At 36.5% G+C, this 18,020-nt stretch overlaps 1 pseudogene; it reads left to right on the top strand.

Moving 5' to 3' along the window:
* The first annotated feature begins 3,932 nt into the window (after positions 1-3,932).
* Positions 3,933-4,005, top strand: LOC148002567 (U7 small nuclear RNA; annotated as a pseudogene).
* The last annotated feature ends 14,015 nt before the right edge of the window (positions 4,006-18,020 follow it).

The following is an 18,020-nucleotide window of genomic DNA, read 5'->3' as shown; positions in this document are numbered from 1 at the left end:
ACACACACACACACACAGAAGCCACACACCACACTAGCAAAAGTGGTAGGATCTCACAGTGTCCCTCTACAGCTTGATGGAAATACACTTCAATTACTATTCCTACCCTGATGAAAAAGGAAACTCAAACTCTTTCCTGATGTAGAAAGTCCTACTTCTTTCTGAAGATTGAGAAGCAATGTTTTATTTCTCAAATAACACACAGAAATATATGTGAGTGGGTCTTTTGTACAGAACAGTGAAACAGGCTTTACTTGGGGAAAGACAAAAATTGTTTGTAGGGAAAAAACAAGGCAGGCTATGGTAAAGTACATTATATGTTTATCTGAAAATGTTCTTATGTAACCTATAATCATTGGCAATGGTTCCATACTTAATAAAGCACACAGAGAAAATGGATGGGTGCTCATTTGGAAGCTTCATTCTTGCTAGCTACTTTTCATAGTTCTCTGCCTGCTTTCCAGGAAGAAACATAATTTATATTATGACCCAACTGTGAACACCATAAGCTATAATAAAGAACAAATGATCTATCATGATATCACCACTAGAGGATCATGAATGCTATGGGACCAACCAGCCACTTTCTATTTGAATTTAGCATTGGTTTCACCAGACAAAATCATGTCAGTTGCTCTTTATTGTGTCCAAACCTTTGAGTGTATGGGTATAGTCCCTAGTTGAGAACCCAATATTATTATTCTGCTAAATGGTCAAATTTTTAAACTGCTCCCCAAGTTCTTGTCTTTATACCCACAGATTAGTACTGCTATCAGTTGGAAAGCATAACTTGATGTGAATGGCTAATAATAAAAACCCACAAAAGTCAACATGTGGAGAAAAATAGACTATGAATTGTTCAGCTCTAAATTGAACTACATTCTTTCCCAACATATCAAAGATTTTCATGGGAATGAGGCAGAATGACTCTATGATCCAAAGTAACTGAATACCTGCAATGACACAGTATTTAATTGACTTGATATATCCATAAGGAAATGAAGAAATAGCTGCTGAGACTTCATGTACAAGGTCTACACAAGATCAAGGCAACCACCATTCCAGAATACACAGGAAAGTGGTTCATGTGGTCACACCTCCACTTAGGATTTATTGGAAATTGATTGTTTCTGAAAAATGGATACTCAGTTTTTCTCAGGGAAGTGGTCCATGAGAGGCTGTTCATTTCTGAACCTGTGAACATGTGTGTCTAACCCTACATATTATAGGAAACACTAAAAAGATTCTATTAGGTATTTTTGTTTTTTAAAAAAATAGTGCACATGAAGTCAGAAAGAGAATATGGAATGTAGGAAAAGACATACATGAATTATTCTTAATATAAATGTAAACAGTGAATGATTCTGATGGCTATATTTATTTACCATACATTAATACACAATAACTGCACACAAACCAAGATTTATTTAAAACTGCACCTAATCTGGCTACCTCCCAGGCCCATTCCATGATACTTATATATTATAATTGATCTGCCTCTTTGAACCCCTTATTCATGGCTCCAGTTTCCCTGTTATCTATGATCATCTGCCTCTCCTGTCCTCCTCTCTTTTTCTAGTGTGCTTCTTACACTATTCACTATTCTGCCTAGCCATTGGGTAATCAGAATTTATTCACTAAGTAGAGGATAAATGATACAAAGTATTTACAAACTTGAGACACCAGATTCTTGATATAAGTATCACAATAACTGCAGTATAAATTTTACCCAGCATGCAAAACTTTATGCCTAAAGAAGGGAATGGAAGGGAATGAATGGAAGAAATTTTATAAGGACACATTTTCAAACACTAAATATTAAAATGAGAATGAATAAGTAAAATGGATACATTTGACTTACAAAAATAAAACCAGTCAGTTCATAACATGTGGTTTATATGCAGTTTCACTTCCTGTTTTTACTTCTACTAATTAATTTTCTTTCTTAGATTTTTATTTCCCTTTATTAACAGCTTTACTATGAGTGAAGTACATGTATTTGCTATTTACAATGTGATGAATTTAGACAGGCATATTTGCCATGCCCTTATTTTCTTCTGTTGCTTTCTCTGGTTTTTTCAGGGTAATGCCAAGATAATAAGAATTGTTTTTGTCTTATGACAGGTGACGGTGAAAAAAAGAAGTCAGCGTTGCAATTTCTATAATACGTCTACTTCATCATGTGTCCATGTTCACTTCGTTTATGTAAAAAATAATATTTTTCATCATTACTTTCATGACACTGAGTGTAAAGATCCATGATTCACAGAATGATACACCAAACTCAAGTAGTATGCAGCAGTAGAGAGCGTTTCTTTAGCAGAATTACCCACATACGGGGTCTTCCCATTTGGGAATGGAAACACCTATGGCTTCTCAGTCCCAGCTTCCATTATCAGTTAGGGGTATAGAGGCAGTTTTGATGCTAAGGTCCTGTTCACCAGTTGGTTTTTGATCTGTCCATAAAGAAAGCCACTGGCCAATTATTGGGCAGAAGGTACAGGCAGGACTTCCGGATCCAGTTAGGTGTGTAGGGAGATGCAAGGAAGGAGAAAGGAGTTTGCCATGCTTTGAAGAGAGAAGAATCAGGCAACCATATGAGGTCTCTGGAGGAGTTGAGAGGCTTGTGGTCACTACTACAGATGGATGGTCAGGGATGTGTGGTAGGGCCTAGATGGGATTAGCCACTTTCGTTTAGGGCAGGTGGGAGAAATGAAGATAGGAAAATGATAAGGGCTTGATTTTCCAAGTTGGAGAGAGTAGCACCTAGCAATTGTGCCAAAAAGGCAAGTTGTAAAGAAAAAACTGTAAAAACTGTTTGTGTGTGTGTGTGTGTGTGTGTGTGTGTGTGTGTGTGTGTGTGTGTGTGTGTGTGTGTATTGGATTCAAGCTGAGAGGGAGCTGGTAGTAAAGTCACTTCCTGAAGCCAAAGGCAGGGAAAGTAAAACTACATGGTACATAGGGAATGCTAAGGAGGATATGAACCATTTTATCTTGATTGGCTGGGTCTATTCTCAGGGTTGCACTGATACTATAAGTGGTTAGGAATCTGGAGATTTTCCAGGATGGTGGCTTACTTATTCTAGCTACCTATTTTTGCTTCAGGGAAGATGACAAACTATCCACAGATTGGCTGCCTGCTGCTGTGTTTCACTGATGATGGGTTCCTGATTCTGGGTTCCCAATTCTGGGAAACAGAGACTTAGGCCTAGTTTCCTAAACTGTCAATTTGCAGCCTTTCTGGTTTAACTAGTACTCATGAGTATTTTGATTGATTAGATGTTGATATGCTATGTCCAGCATGGCAATGTAAGAGACAATATGACATGGTTATCTGTCCCTGCAACAGAGTCAGCAGGGCGTTGGCATCCACTAGTGTTGATGGCTGCTGTGGATGGAAGACTACTTTGTATAATAATGTACAAATTTTCATAGTCATCCAAGAAATGTCTTCGCTGTTAATGTTAATGACTCCATAGTAACCAAAGAAAGAAAGACAGAGACCATGAGGCAAAAATGTGGCTAGTGTCTCAGCAAAAGGTAGCCACTGGGACATTCAGGCTGGACCTTAAGGATGTGGTCAGAATGGTAATTCCGGGTAAGTTCCATCCAGCTACCTTACTGTATGTGCTTGTTGTCTCTTCCTAAGAGTCAAGAGGCTAATGTCATAGAATGCTGATTGAGGAACAGTTAGGAGAAAACCTGGAATAAATAACTGTATTGATACGTAAATAGGAAACTGAGCTTTTGGTTTACATGAGATGAGCTAGCAGAAAGTGGTAGCACTTCTTCCTTCTTTAGAATTATTTTCCTAGTGAGAAATGTACTGTCTGGGGATCTCTTGAGAGTGAACACAGCTCTTCACTAAATTTTTCTAATAAGATTTCGGGTTTTGGTCAGAAATCCATGGAGAATGAACACAGCTCTTTTACAATTTTTCACAGATCTTTTAGAATTTTTTCTAACAGGATTTCTGGTGTTGGTCAGAATGGTCAGAAATCCCAAGAATTGCTTAGAGATTGAACACAGTTCTTTTAGAATGTTTTCCTGGCTTTCTGCTTTTCAACAGAAAACCCAATAATTACTTTTAGAATTCTTCTAATGGGGTTTCTGATCTGGTGAGAAAATCCAAGATTTTTTTTTATGGCAGCCTTTCTGACTTTCATCAGAAAAACCATGAGCTATCGAGAGAGGTTTTACAATTTTTACTAGCAGAGAGAGGTGTCTAGTCAGCTGTTTCAACCAGAGTCTGTTTTTAGAATAGCAAGAAAAAGCTTTGTGGTTCAGAACACAGAGAGACAGAGCAATCTGAAAACTTATCTTGAGCAGAACACAAAAAGAACATTCTGGAAAGCTGTCTAATGCAAAACGTAGGCCACCAGGTTGTAATCCCTGGTTTGACATCAAGTCATTTCCTTTATCACTCCCAGGCACTCATTCTTTCAGAACTCTTCTGCAAGCCAAGGATGATCCTTGACATTGACACAGTGGTGTTTCAGCTAACAAATACACATACGCACACACACACACACACACACACACACACACACACACACACACACACTCTGAATTTTGTCTAACAATATTTGTTGAAAATATATATGTGTATCTTTAAAAAGAACATTTGTATATGATGTTATTATATTTATTTTTGTTTATCATTGGTTTCACATTTTGTTACAGTAAGGGAGAGTGTATGCTGTTTCATATTTGAAAGGTTCTTGCTCATCTTCTCAGACAGGTACAGTAATTGTTCTCAGGTCTCATGAGAATGTTTACTGCATGATTAAGAATTCCAGTAAAATCCTATCTATAGGATTCATCTTCTTATCAGTCTATACTGTCCTTTCCTATATGCCTATATCTATCTATATCTATATATCTATATCTATATCTATATCTATAACAAAAGTTGTGGATTTCTGCTATTGCTTTAAAGGATAGAACAATTACTTTCAATATTAACTTCAGAAAGTGTTCGCTTTATATTGTATTTGATCAATGTTCCTAACATGTGGCCCATACATTACCTTCTTCTACTCAAAGAATAAATAAGCTGAGAAAGAAAACAAGGAAATGACAACATTCACAATAGTCCTAAATAACATAAAATATTTTGGCGTGACTTTAACCAAGCAAGCGAAAGATCTGTATGACAAGAACTTCAAATCTCCAAAGAAAGAAATTGAGGAAGATCTCAGAAGATGGAAAGATCTATCATGCTCATGGATTGGCAGGATTAATATAGTAAAGAAGACAATATGGCCAAAAGGAATTTACAGATTCAATGCAATGCCCATCAAAATTCCTACTCAATTTTTTATAGGGATAGAAAGAGCAATTTGTAAATTCATCTGGAATAACAAAAAATGCAGGATATCGAAAACTATACTCAACAATAAAAGAACTTCTGGGGAGAATCACCATCCCTGACTTCAAGCAGTATTACAGAGCAATAGATATAAAAACTGTATGGTATTGATACAGAGACCGGCAGATAGATCAGTGGAACAGAATTGAAGACCAAGAAATGAACCCACGTACCTATAGCCACTTCATCTTTGACAAAGGAGCCAAAACCATCCAATAGAAGAAAAATAGCATTTTCAGCAAATGGTGCTGGTTCAACTGGAGGTCAGAATGTAGAAGAATGCAAATCAATTCATTCTTATCACCATGTACAAAGCTTAAGTCCAAGTTGATCAAGGACCTCCACATCAAACCAGATACACTCAAACTAATAGAAGAAAAAGTGGGGAAGAGTCTCAAACACATGGGCACTGGGGAAAATTTCCTGAATAAAACACCAATTGCTTATGCTCTAAGATCAAGAATAGACAAATGGGACCTCATAAAACTGAAAAGCTTTTGTAAAGCAGAAGACCCTGTCATTAGGACAAAATGGCAACCAACAGATTGGGAAAAGATCTTTACAAATTTTACATCTGATAGCGGGCTAATATCCAAAATATACAAAGAACTCAAGAAGTTAGACTCCAGAAAGCCAAATCACCCTATTAAAAATGGAGTACAGAGCTAAACAAAACATTATCACCTGAGGATTATCAAATGGCCAAAAGGCACCTAAAGAAATGTTCAACATCCTTAATCACCAGGGAAATGCAAATCAAAACAATCCTGAGATTCCACTTCACACCAGTCACAATGGCTAAGATCAAAAATACGGGTGACCACAGATGCTGGCGAGGATGAGGAGAAAGAGGAACACTCCATTGTTGGTGGGATTGCAGACTGGTAAAACCACTCTGGAAATCAGTCTGAGGTTCCTCAGAAAACTGGACATTGCACTACCTGAGGAACCAGCTATACCTCCCTTGGGCATATACCCAAAAGATGCTCCAACATACACCAAAGACACATGTTCCACTATGTTCAGAGCAGTCTTATTTATAATAGCCAGAAGGTGGAAAGAACCCAGATGTTCTTCAACAGATGAATGGATTAAAAAAATGTAGTACATCTACACAATGGAGTAGTACTCAGCTATCAAAAACAATGACTTCATGAAATTCATCGGCAAATGGAATGAACTAGAAATATCATCCTGAGTGAGATTACTCAATCACAGAAAAACACACTTGGTATGCACTCATTGATAAGTGGATATTAGTCAAATGCTCGAATTACCCAAGATGCAGTCTACAGACCACAGGAAACTCAAGAAGAATGATGACCAAAATGCAGATGCTCCCACTCCTTCTTAAAAGGGGGAAAATATTCATAGGAGGGGATATGGAAGCAAAGTTTAGAGCAGCAACTCAAGGAATCGCCATTCAAAGCCTGATACAAATGTGGTTCATATATATACAGCCACCAAAACTAGATAAGATTGATGAAGCTAAAAAGTGCATCCGGAAAGGGACTGGATATAGATCTCTCTTGAGAGACACATTCAAAGCATGTCCAATACAGAGGTCAGTGCTAGCAGCAAACCACCAAACTGAGAATAGGACCCCCTTGGAGGGAATTAGAGGAAGTATTGAAAGAGTTGAAGGAGCTTGCACCCCATAAAAACAACAATGACAACCAACCAGAGCTTCCAGGGTCTAAACCACTACTGAAAGACTATACATGGACTGACCCAGGGCTCCACCTGCATATGTAGCAGAGAATAGCCTTGTTGGGGCACCAGTGGAAGAGAAGAGAAAGCCCTTGGTCTTTCCAAGGTTGGACCCCCAGTGCAGGGGAATATGGGGGAAGGCAACAAGGGGGATAAATAGGGGCAATACCCATATGGGATAGAGGCAGGGAAGGGAATGGGGGCTTATGGACAGGAAACCGGGAACGGGAATAACCTTTGAAATGTAAGTAAAGAAATATATAATGAAAAATTTAAAAAAAGAAATAATTATTGGAACATGTAAATTCTAATGAAAGGAAATTCTTTTTGGGGTGGTGTGTTTGTGATGGGCTAGTAATACAAAAAAAGTTCTTCTTATCCAGATTAATATTTCATTATTTTCCCCCCTGAACCTTTCCTCCTGTGCTTTTCATCACTAACTTTGAATCCTGCATAAGGAAATTGCCTAAATTTATACAGTGGATTATCAAAATAAATATGAATTTGGGCAAGGAAGTTTGAGTACAATATGGTCTGTGCTAGAGTAGTAAAATGAGGAGTGGGTATCATATTGTGCAGTATACTATATGGTATTCTCAAAAGTAAATAAAATACTATAAAGTGTTGAAAAGTGAAAGGAAATACATTTATTTTCTCCTCACTGTTCACCTACAAATTATTGCTTCAAATAAATCCCATTTTTCTATAATAGGAAAGATGAAGGGTAGATGATTGTATCATGTTTAAGAATGTCAATATATGCTATAGAACTATCATCAAATACAAGGGTAGAATTTGATCTACCATTGAAGATGTGTAATTCAGATAGTGAAATAAATTTCTCTATCATGATTTTGAATGCTTGCTTCTATTGACTAAATCTCCTAAGTGTGATAAATTGCAAAGTGAATTTATTAGTATATATCTCAATGAAACTCAAATATTTTTAAATGTATAAGACTATTCTATTGAAAGAATTACCTGTCTAATACTTAGATGACTAAACTTTGAAAGTTACCAAAAAGTAGGTATATTTTAAAATACATTTTTGTTGATATATATATATATATATATATATATATATATATATATATATATATCTCACATTGAAGCATATATAAAGATTTCGTGGTGTTGTGGGGTGTGTGGAGGTGGTGGTTCCTTGAAGATTTTCCAAAGATCTGGGATAGTCATTCCTCCCAAGAATCGATTAGGGTAACCTTATCTGAGACTCACAGCAATGATGATATGATACTGTATTTGGCTTTGTGCGTGCATGTGTGTGTGTGTGTGTATGTTTCCAGTTCGTACTCAAGTCATAAGAATTGAGAGGAAAGTAATTTTATTTTTCTTGTGGATCCATCTCCTTCAACATCTCAATATTTTACTTATTATCAAATAGTCTTATAAAATGTTCTCCCTATTAAGTGAATACTTTACTGTGTGTACTATCAAATATTATACCAAATAGCCACATAGCCATCTAATGAATTTTAGTAGAGATTTCAGCAATGCTTGATGATATATCAGTGTAACTCTGAAATAAAGTTTTAGTAAGGACAATGTCTTATAGTAATGTACCATAAAGAACAGGGTAATTGAGCAATAAGATTAGTATATAATAAAATATTCCAAGTTTTGGCATGCTTCATGAAGTACAGCCAATGTAGTGAATTGTTAATGTAAATCTAACTTCTTTGTGGACTTCCATAAATGATTGCTTCTCAGATTCATAGATAATATAGAAGGCTTTACATAATATGCTACAATTTCCTTTTCTTCAGAAAAAGAAATCTCAAGCAAAGTTAAATTTCTCATAGTTGGTGTTTTTGGGTAACAAGGGACATAAGAGGATGGCAGCTGTATAACAAGAAAATAAAAAATAATAAAATTTCAGGTGATGAGTTTTTATTCTTATATATTTATATTTATTTACAAGATAAAATTGCCATAGGGACACAGTTTGAATTTGCAAGAAGAATTAACCTAGAATGTGTTGTATTAGGTGAGTGTTTATCCTATGATGGCTAGATTAAAAGTCCCTGCAACAAAGCTTTATAAAATAATCTAAGGCTATGTACTTCATCTACAATATCTACTTTCCATAAAATAATGTCATATGACTCAACTGAAATTACATTAGCTATATTACAAACATTCTTTAATTTAAGTAGTTTTCAAGCACTCTGGAGAAGAGGAAGTGGAAAGAGTGTGAGAGGCAGAGGGGATAGAAAATATCAGGGAAAAAAGGCCTCTGAATGAAATGGGCAAATTGAACTCACAAAGACTGAAGCAACAAGAATAAAACATACATTAGTCAGTGTCACATCATCTGCATACATATTATAGCTCTCAGATCACTACTTTTATGGTAATCCTGAGTGTATGAATGTTTGGTCTCCTATTCTTGTGCTTCTTTTGTTTCCTTTTGTTTGGCAGCCTTTATTTAGCCTCAAAGCAATGGTTTTTGTTTTATCTTATGTTTTGTTGTTATGTCCCAGAAGCCTATCTTTTTTCTACTGAGAGACAGAGAAAGAGTAGATCAAGAGGGTAGGTGAGATTGTCAATGTCTAGAAAGAGTAGAGTTAGGGGAAACTGTATTCAAGATATATGAGAAAAGAATCTATTTTCAATAAACTAAAAATATTAAAAAGTAATCAAATAGCAAACCTTAAAACTTGTTTCACAAAAAAAGCAGTATTGAAAAGATGGGTCAATCAACAACTAGTCCAGCTTAAGAATCATGCCTCCCTGGGAGAGGGAACCCACCCCTGATACTGCCTGAGGGAGAACATGCTGATGCATGGATGGCTCAGAGACCAAGGATAGAAACAAACATGACTGGCAAACAAAAAAATAATGTCATTGAAATGATGTCTGTGCTCACAGACTGGTACCTAACCCTAACTGCTGTCAGAGAGGCTTCATCCAGCAACTAAAAGAAACAGACAAAAAAGAACCACAGTCAAACATTAGAGGGGTTTCTGAGAATCATGCTACACAGGGAGAGAAATATTGTAGGAACCGAAGGAATGTAGGACACCACAAGAAAACTACAGAACCAACATATCTGGATTGATCATGTACAATAGAGAGAGAACTGAAAACCACAGAGCCGTCTTGATCTGACTTAGGCCCTGTGTATATATGTTATACTTTTCTATCTTGGTGTTTTGTGAGACTCCTGGGTGGCGGGGTAGAGGAGGCCTGTTTCTAACACCTTTACCTGCTTTGGGGACCTTGTCCTCCTACTGCATTGCTTTGCCTAGTCTTAATATGAGGAGCAGATCATAATCTTATTTCAACTTTTATGCCATGTTTGGTAGCTATCCCTGGGAAGCCTATTCTTTTCTAAGTCAAAATTGAAGAGGAGTGGACAGAAAGGCAAGAAATTTTGGGGCATGGTTGACATGGGGGTTGGAAGAAGGGCGGGGAAACTGATGTAGAATATAATATATGAGAAAATAAATGAATAAAAAATATTATCTGTCATGTATTATTTAAATTAATATTTGTTGTGAGTATTCCTATCTCAAGATATATTATATAGATACTAAATTATATATGATCTCATATAGAATTCTAAGTTTGAATAACTATATACAATTAAGACTGTAAAAGTACTTCATAATCTTAAAATCAGAATCCATACCCTGCTAAGAGTCTTTCAATCATTATTATAGATATATTAATAGCATTTGCATGTTTTGGTCAATTTATGTAATACATGAAAATACATGAAAAAATTTTGTCACCATGGCACAGCGCTATTAGAATAGGCCCTTATGTATTGCTCTGTTAAAGATTTTCTTTACAAAAAGAAAAAAAGAAAACACATGAGCTTCGAGCTGGTGTTGCCATCTTCTTTCTGGTGCTGTCTTTCATTATTGAGTCATGATGGTTTGTTAATTCACTAAGTGACCTTTGTAACCCCATCAGTGGCTCTCATGTCTCTGCTCTTTTGTGACTGTATTCATGTTTAACTGTTGTACTTTAAAGCCGAGATCAGTAACTATGCTTACTGTAACCAAGGCATTGAGCTTACAGAGTTGTTTGTTGTATAAAACAATTTAACTGTTGTTGCAAGCTTACAAGTAACGCCATTTTAAAAATTTCTTTCCTCCCTACCCCCATTATTCTACCCACAATTGTAATCAGAAAGACTAAACAAGGGTAAAGTTTTAACAGTACAAAGTCTGCCGTCATTTCATTGCCTTGAGTCTGTGTCCTAAGATGTAAAAGAGGTAAATGCCTTTTAATTGTTCACAAATAGGATGTGATTGTAAATGCACACTTTGTTTGCGTTTGAAATATGAAATCTTCAGATAATAAACTATGACTTTTTGGCTACTCCATCAGTATTGTCTCTTTCTTTGTGAATTTATTTGTAGGCTCTTTTATAATGAAAGTTACAAAGGTGCTACATGTGAGAGTTCTTACAAAGCAGCCGATTAAAGATCTAAACAAACATTTGAAGGTTTTACCTGAACTTCTCCCCAATTCCTGAGGTAATTTGAGAACAGTGGAAACTGTAGCTTGCTCCCTACTCTCCTGAGCATCTTTGGGAGCTTGTTGCTCAAAGCTCTTCTCTGCCTTCAACATCCCCACCATCTGTGCCCAATCAAGCCTCAGTGGGACCTTTCAGAACAAGAAGCTTACTGACTTGACAGCATCCTAGTGTTGGCCTCTCATACCTCACACACTGGGGATGCCACCACCTGGACTGGCCTCTCTTCCCTGTTCCCTTCTCCCCTCCGCATTGCAGGAGCTCTGGGCACAGAACCGGTATGACTTCAAATCATGCTCCATTTGCCAGGTGTAAGCTAATGATAGACACCATAACCTAAAAAAATGTTTAATGCATTCGGTGTGTGTTGATGTCTATAGTGGTTTTGCCAAAAACCAAAGGTAGGTTCGAAAAACCATGCTTGAGTGACCTTTAGGGATTTTGAATAGTATATAACTGACTTCATTGCTATGTTAATTGTATTGTTAAAAGTGTTTGGAAGTAATTTGCCCTTATTATGTAGAAATAAAGTATTTTATTTAAAAAAAGAAATTAAGATACTCTCTTGTATTGCTCTCTAGAAGCATTATAATTTGTCATTTACACTGTATAATTCATTTTGGTTTGAATTTCATGGTAATTCTTTCGATAATCTATGTGCACCATCACAACCAGGTTCATTTTCTTATCTATGATACTTTTTGTTATTTATTTTGCTGTGTAAATTTTTAAATAATTTGTATTTTGATGTTGTTTGGATAAACTGTGCTATGCACATATTAAAATTTTATTGTTTTATTTCAAATTTATACACATATGAATATTCTCTTATCCACTTCTAATATAAATTTTTAAATTTCCTTTTTAATTAAAATTAAGTCTATTATTTTAAAACAATCAGAATTGCCTTCATTAAAATGTAATTTTGTTTTATTTATCTAATTAAAAGTAATTATCAACTAAATGAGTGCCACTGATCATGGAAGACAATTGACAACTGTCTCAAGTGCTTTTGTTTTGTCTTGTTTTATTAGAAATGAAAGGTTAATGGCATAACGGGTCTGAAAGGGTACATATGTGATTTTGTATAGGTGGTCTTAGCTTGTTATACAGTTATTTGCTTAATTTCACAATTTTTTAATTATTTGCTTGGAAGTTAATTTTCTTGGCGGTTGTCAAACTTATTTTTTTACGCAAAGTGTGTGTGTGTGTGTGTGTGTGTGTGTGTGTGTGTGTGTGTGAATGTGCTTGTGTGTGTGTATGTGTATCAGTTGTCCAATTAAAATTGTTTAGGAAAACTGCTGTACCAAAACCATTTTTACTGAGTCTATTGTTTATTAGATTATTACCATTACAAATTCAACTCTAGAAAAGAGAATGATCTGAAATCTTAAATCCTAAAGAAGACACATTTAATCATTCTTGCTGTTTTCTCAGAGTTTACACAGAAATGTCAAGCAAATGACATTTATATAAATTAGAATAAAGACTGTTAAATAAATGTATTAAGTCAATATTGAAAGAAAATATCCAGTATTCCAGAAGTTCATATAGAAGAGAACTCAAAATTATATATTTTAAACTAACAAGATATGAACAGTAACAAAGTGTATTCATCACTATGGTAATGAAAATTCATAAATAATTAAGCCTAAAGTTAAATACAGATTTTTGTTGCTAAACATGAAATGAAAAATTGAAGATTTTGAACCATATTTATGTTTAACAAAAATATTATAAATATGGTATTTTTATATGCATAAACTTTTTGCTTTCTTGACCTTTTTCTTAGTAGATTTAAAATTACTAATCTTTGCAGAGGAACGTCCTGGGCACACAGTTATTAAGTTATCTCCTTTTTTGGAAAGTCAGTGACTCATAGGATGCTTTGCTCAGAAGAGATCATGTATATTGTTTGGTGCTGTTAAACATTGTACTTAAATGAATTTGAATGTTTCCATCATATCACATATGTGTAAATTTAATCAACTGTTTGAAATGGGTAAAAGATGCCATTCTGGGATAAAGGCTTCTTTATAACTGAAAGAATTTGTGAGGAGAAATGGTAAAAAGCACAAGGTTCCTATCAAAACAAGACCCATCAGGGGCAAGTGGAGGAAGTAGGGGCCACCATCAGTTTTGCAGACTCTTTGCCTCTCCCACACAGGAAGGTTCAAACCATTACCTTCTCTTTTTCTGTCTCTTGGTCTTCTATCTTTCCAGGAAATTCAATCCTTTGTTCACACCACACCAGAGGAGTAGCTCAATGTCCCTCTATACAATTTTCAACACCTTTTAACTATTTGTTTATTTTATTTCTCTTGATTCCTGAAACAGTATGGACATCAAGGATTCAGTGCCAAAACAACACCTCAGCAGACCTGATGTAAAGAAAATTCAAATATACATGTTGATGACCACATGTTAAGCTTAAACAACACTAAGAGTTCAATAGCTAAGTACATTATTTTTATTTTTTCCTTAATGTCACACTTGATGCTTTATTCTTTTTTTTTCTTTTTTTTTTATTAACTTGAGTATTTCGTATATACATTTCGAGTGTTATTCCCTTTCCCGGTTTCCGGGCAAACATCCCCCTCCCCCCTCCCTTTCCTTATGGGTGTTCCCCTCCCAACCCTCCCCCCATTGCTGCCCTCCCCACATAGTCTAGTTCACTGGGGGTTCAGTCTTAGCAGGACCCAGGGCTTCCCCTTCCACTGGTGCTCTTACTAGGATATTCATTGCTACCTATGGGGTCAGAGTCCAGGGTCAGTCCATGTATAGTCTTTAGGTAGTGGCTTAGTCCCTGGAAGCTCTGGTTGCTTGACATTGTTGTACTTTTGGGGTCTCGAGCCCCTTCAAGCTCTTCCAGTTCTTTCTCTGATTCCTTCAACGGGGGCCTATTCTCAGTTCAGTGGTTTGCTGCTGGCATTCGCCTCTGTATTTGCTGTATTCTGGCTGTGTCTCTCAGGAGCGATCTACATCTGGTTCCTGTAGGCCTGCACTTCTTTGCTTCGTCCATCTTCTCTAATTGGGTGGCTGTATATGTATGGGCCACATGTGGGGCAGGCTCTGAATGGGTGTTCCTTCAGTCTCTGTTTTAATCTTTGCCTCTCCCTTCCCTGCCAAGGGTATGCTTTTTCCTCATTTAAAGAAGAAGTGAAGCATTCACATTTTGATCATCCGTCTTGAGTTTCGTTTGTTCTAGGGATCTAGGGTAATTCAAGCATTTGGGCTAATAGCCACTTATCAATGAGTGCATACCATGTATGTCTTTCTGTGAATGGGTTAGCTCACTCAGGATGATATTTTCCAGTTCCAACCATTTGCCTACGAATTTCATAAACTCGTTGTTTTTGATAGCTGAGTAATATTCCACTGTGTAGATGTACCAAATTTTCTGAATCCATTCCTCTGTTGAAGGGCATCTGGGTTCTTTCCAGTTTCTGGCTATTATAAATAAGGCTGCGATGAACATAGTGGAGCACGTGTCTCTTTTGTATGTTGAGGAATCTTTTGGGTATATGCCCAAGAGAGGTATAGCTGGATCTTCAGGCAGTTCAATGTCCAATTTTCTGAGGAACCTCCAGACTGATTTCCAGAATGCTTTTACCAGTCTGCAATCCCACCAAAAATGGAGGAGTGTTCCTCTTTCTCCATATCCTCGCCAGCATCTGCTGTCACCTGAGTTTTTGATCTTAGCCATTCTCACTGGTGTGAGGTGAAATCTCAGGGTTGTTTTGATTTGCATTTCCCTTATGACTAAAGATGTTGAACATTTCTTTAGGTGTTTCTCAGCCATTCGGAATTCCTCAGCTGTGAATTCTTTGTTTAGCTCTGAACCCCATTTTTTAATAGGGTTATTTGTTTCCCAGCGGTCTAACTTCTTGAGTTCTTTGTATATTTTGGATATAAGGCCTCTATCTGTTGTAGGATTGGTAAAGATCTTTTCCCAATCTGTTGGTTGCCATTTTGTCCTAACCACAGTGTCCTTTGCCTTACAGAAGCTTTGCAGTTTTATGAGATCCCATTTGTCGACTCTTGATCTTAGAGCATAAGCCATTGGTGTTTTGTTCAGGAAATTTTTTCCAGTGCCCATGTGTTCCAGATGCTTCCCTAGTTTTTCTTCTATTAGTTTGAGTGTGTCTGGTTTGATGTGGAGGTCCTTGATCCACTTGGACTTAAGCTTTGTACAGGGTGATAAGCATGGATCGATCTGCATTCTTCTACATGTTGACCTCCAGTTGAACCAGCACCATTTGCTGAAAATGCTATCTTTTTCCATTGAATGGTTTTGGCTCCTTTGTCAAATATCAAGTGACCATAGGTGTGTGGGTTCATTTCTGGGTCTTCAATTCTATTCCATTGATCTATTTGTCTGTCTCTGTACCAGTACCATGCAGTTTTTATCACTATTGCTCTGTAATACTGCTTGAGTTCAGGGAAAGTGATTCCCCCTGAAGTCCTTTTATTGTTGACGATAGTTTTAGCTATCCTGGGTTTTTTGTTATTCCAGATGAATTTGCAAATTGTTCTGTCTAACTCTTTGAAGAATTGGATTGGTATTTTGATGGGGATTGCATTGAATCTGTAGATCGCTTTCAGTAAAATGGCCATTTTTACTATATTAATCCTGCCAATCCATGAGCATGGGAAATCTTTCCATCTTCTGAAGTCTTCTTCATAGCCTTTCTTCAGTGTCTTGAAGTTCTTATTGTACAAATCTTTTACTTGCTTGGTTAAAGTCACACCGAGGTACTTTATATTATTTGGGTCTATTATGAAGGGTGTCGTTTCCCTAATTTCTTTCTCGGCTTGTTTCTCTTTTGTGTAGAGGAAGTCTACTGATTTATTTGAGTTAATTTTATACCCAGCCACTTTGCTGAAGTTGTTTTTCAGCTTTAGTAGTTCTCTGGTGGAACTTTTGGAATCACTTAAATATACTATCATATCATCTGCAAAAAGTGATATTTTTGACTTCTTCTTTTCCGATCTGTATCCCCTTGACCTCCTTTTGTTGTCTGATTGCTCTGGCTAGAACTTCAAGAACTATATTGAATAAGTAGGGAGACAGTGGGCAGCCTTGTCTAGTCCCTGATTTTAGTGGGATTGCTTCAAGTTTCTCTCCATTTAGTTTAATGTTAGCAACTGGTTTGCTGTATATGACTTTTACTATGTTTAGGTATGTGCCTTGAATTCCAATTCTTTCCAGGACTTTTATCATGAAGGGGTGTTGAATTTTGTCAAATGCTTTCTCAGCATCTAATGAAATGATCATGTGGTTCTGTTCTTTCAGTTTGTTTATATAATGGATCACATTGATGGTTTTCCGTATATTAAACCATCCCTGCATGCCTGGGATGAAGCCTACTTGATCATGGTGGATGATTGTTTTGATGTGCTCTTGAATTCGGTTTGCCAGAATTTTATTGAGTATTTTTGCGTCGATATTCATAAGGGAAATTGGTCTGAAGTTCTCTTTCTTTGTTGGGTCTTTGTGTGGTTTAGGTATAAGAGTAATTGTGGCTTGGTAGAAGGAATTCGGTAGTGCTCCATCTGTTTCAATTTTGTGGAATAGTTTGGATAATATTGGTATGAGGTCTTCTATGAAGGTTTGATAGAATTCTGCACTAAACCCATCTGGACCTGGGCTCTTTTTGGTTGGGAGACCTTTAATGACTGCTTCTATTTCCTTAGGAGTTATGGGGTTGTTAAACTGGTTTATCTGTTCCTGATTTAACTTCGATACCTGGTATCTGTCTAGGAAATTGTCCATTTCCTGCAGATTTTCAAGTTTTGTTGAATATAGGTTTTTATAGTAAGATCTGATGATTTTTTGATTTTCCTCTGAATCTGTAGTTATGTCTCCCTTTTCATTTCTGATTTTGTTAATTTGGACGCACTCTCTGTGTCCTCTCGTTAGTCTGGCTAAGGGTTTATCTATCTTGTTGATTTTCTCAAAGAACCAACTTTTGGTTCTGTTGATTCTTTCTATGGTCCTTTTTGTTTCTACTTGGTTGATTTCAGCTCTGAGTTTGATTATTTCCTGCCTTCTGCTCCTCCTGGGTGTATTTGCTTCTTTTTGTTCTAGAGCTTTTAGGTGTGCTGTCAAGCTGCTGACATATGCTCTTTCCTGTTTCTTTCTGCAGGCACTCAGCGCTATGAGTTTTCCTCTTACCACACCTTTCATTGTGTCTCATAAGTTTGAGTATGTTGTATCTTCATTTTCATTAAATTCTAAAAAGTTTTTAATTTCTTTCTTTATTTCTTCCTTGACCAGGTTATCATTGAGTAGAGCATTGTTCAATTTCCACGTATATGTGGGCATTCTTCCCTTATTGTTATTGAAGAACAGTTTTAGGCCTTGGTGGTCTGATAGCACGCATGGGATTATTTCTATCTTTCTGTACCTGTTGAGGCCCGTTTTTTGAC

This window comes from Rattus norvegicus, chromosome 11 (genome assembly GCF_021556685.1).
Source record: "Rattus norvegicus strain SHRSP/BbbUtx chromosome 11, alternate assembly SHRSP_T2T, whole genome shotgun sequence".
Taxonomy (NCBI): Eukaryota; Metazoa; Chordata; class Mammalia; order Rodentia; family Muridae; genus Rattus; species Rattus norvegicus.
The sequence above is the reverse complement of the archived record's forward strand: the minus strand, read 5'-3'. Positions and strand labels throughout refer to the sequence as shown.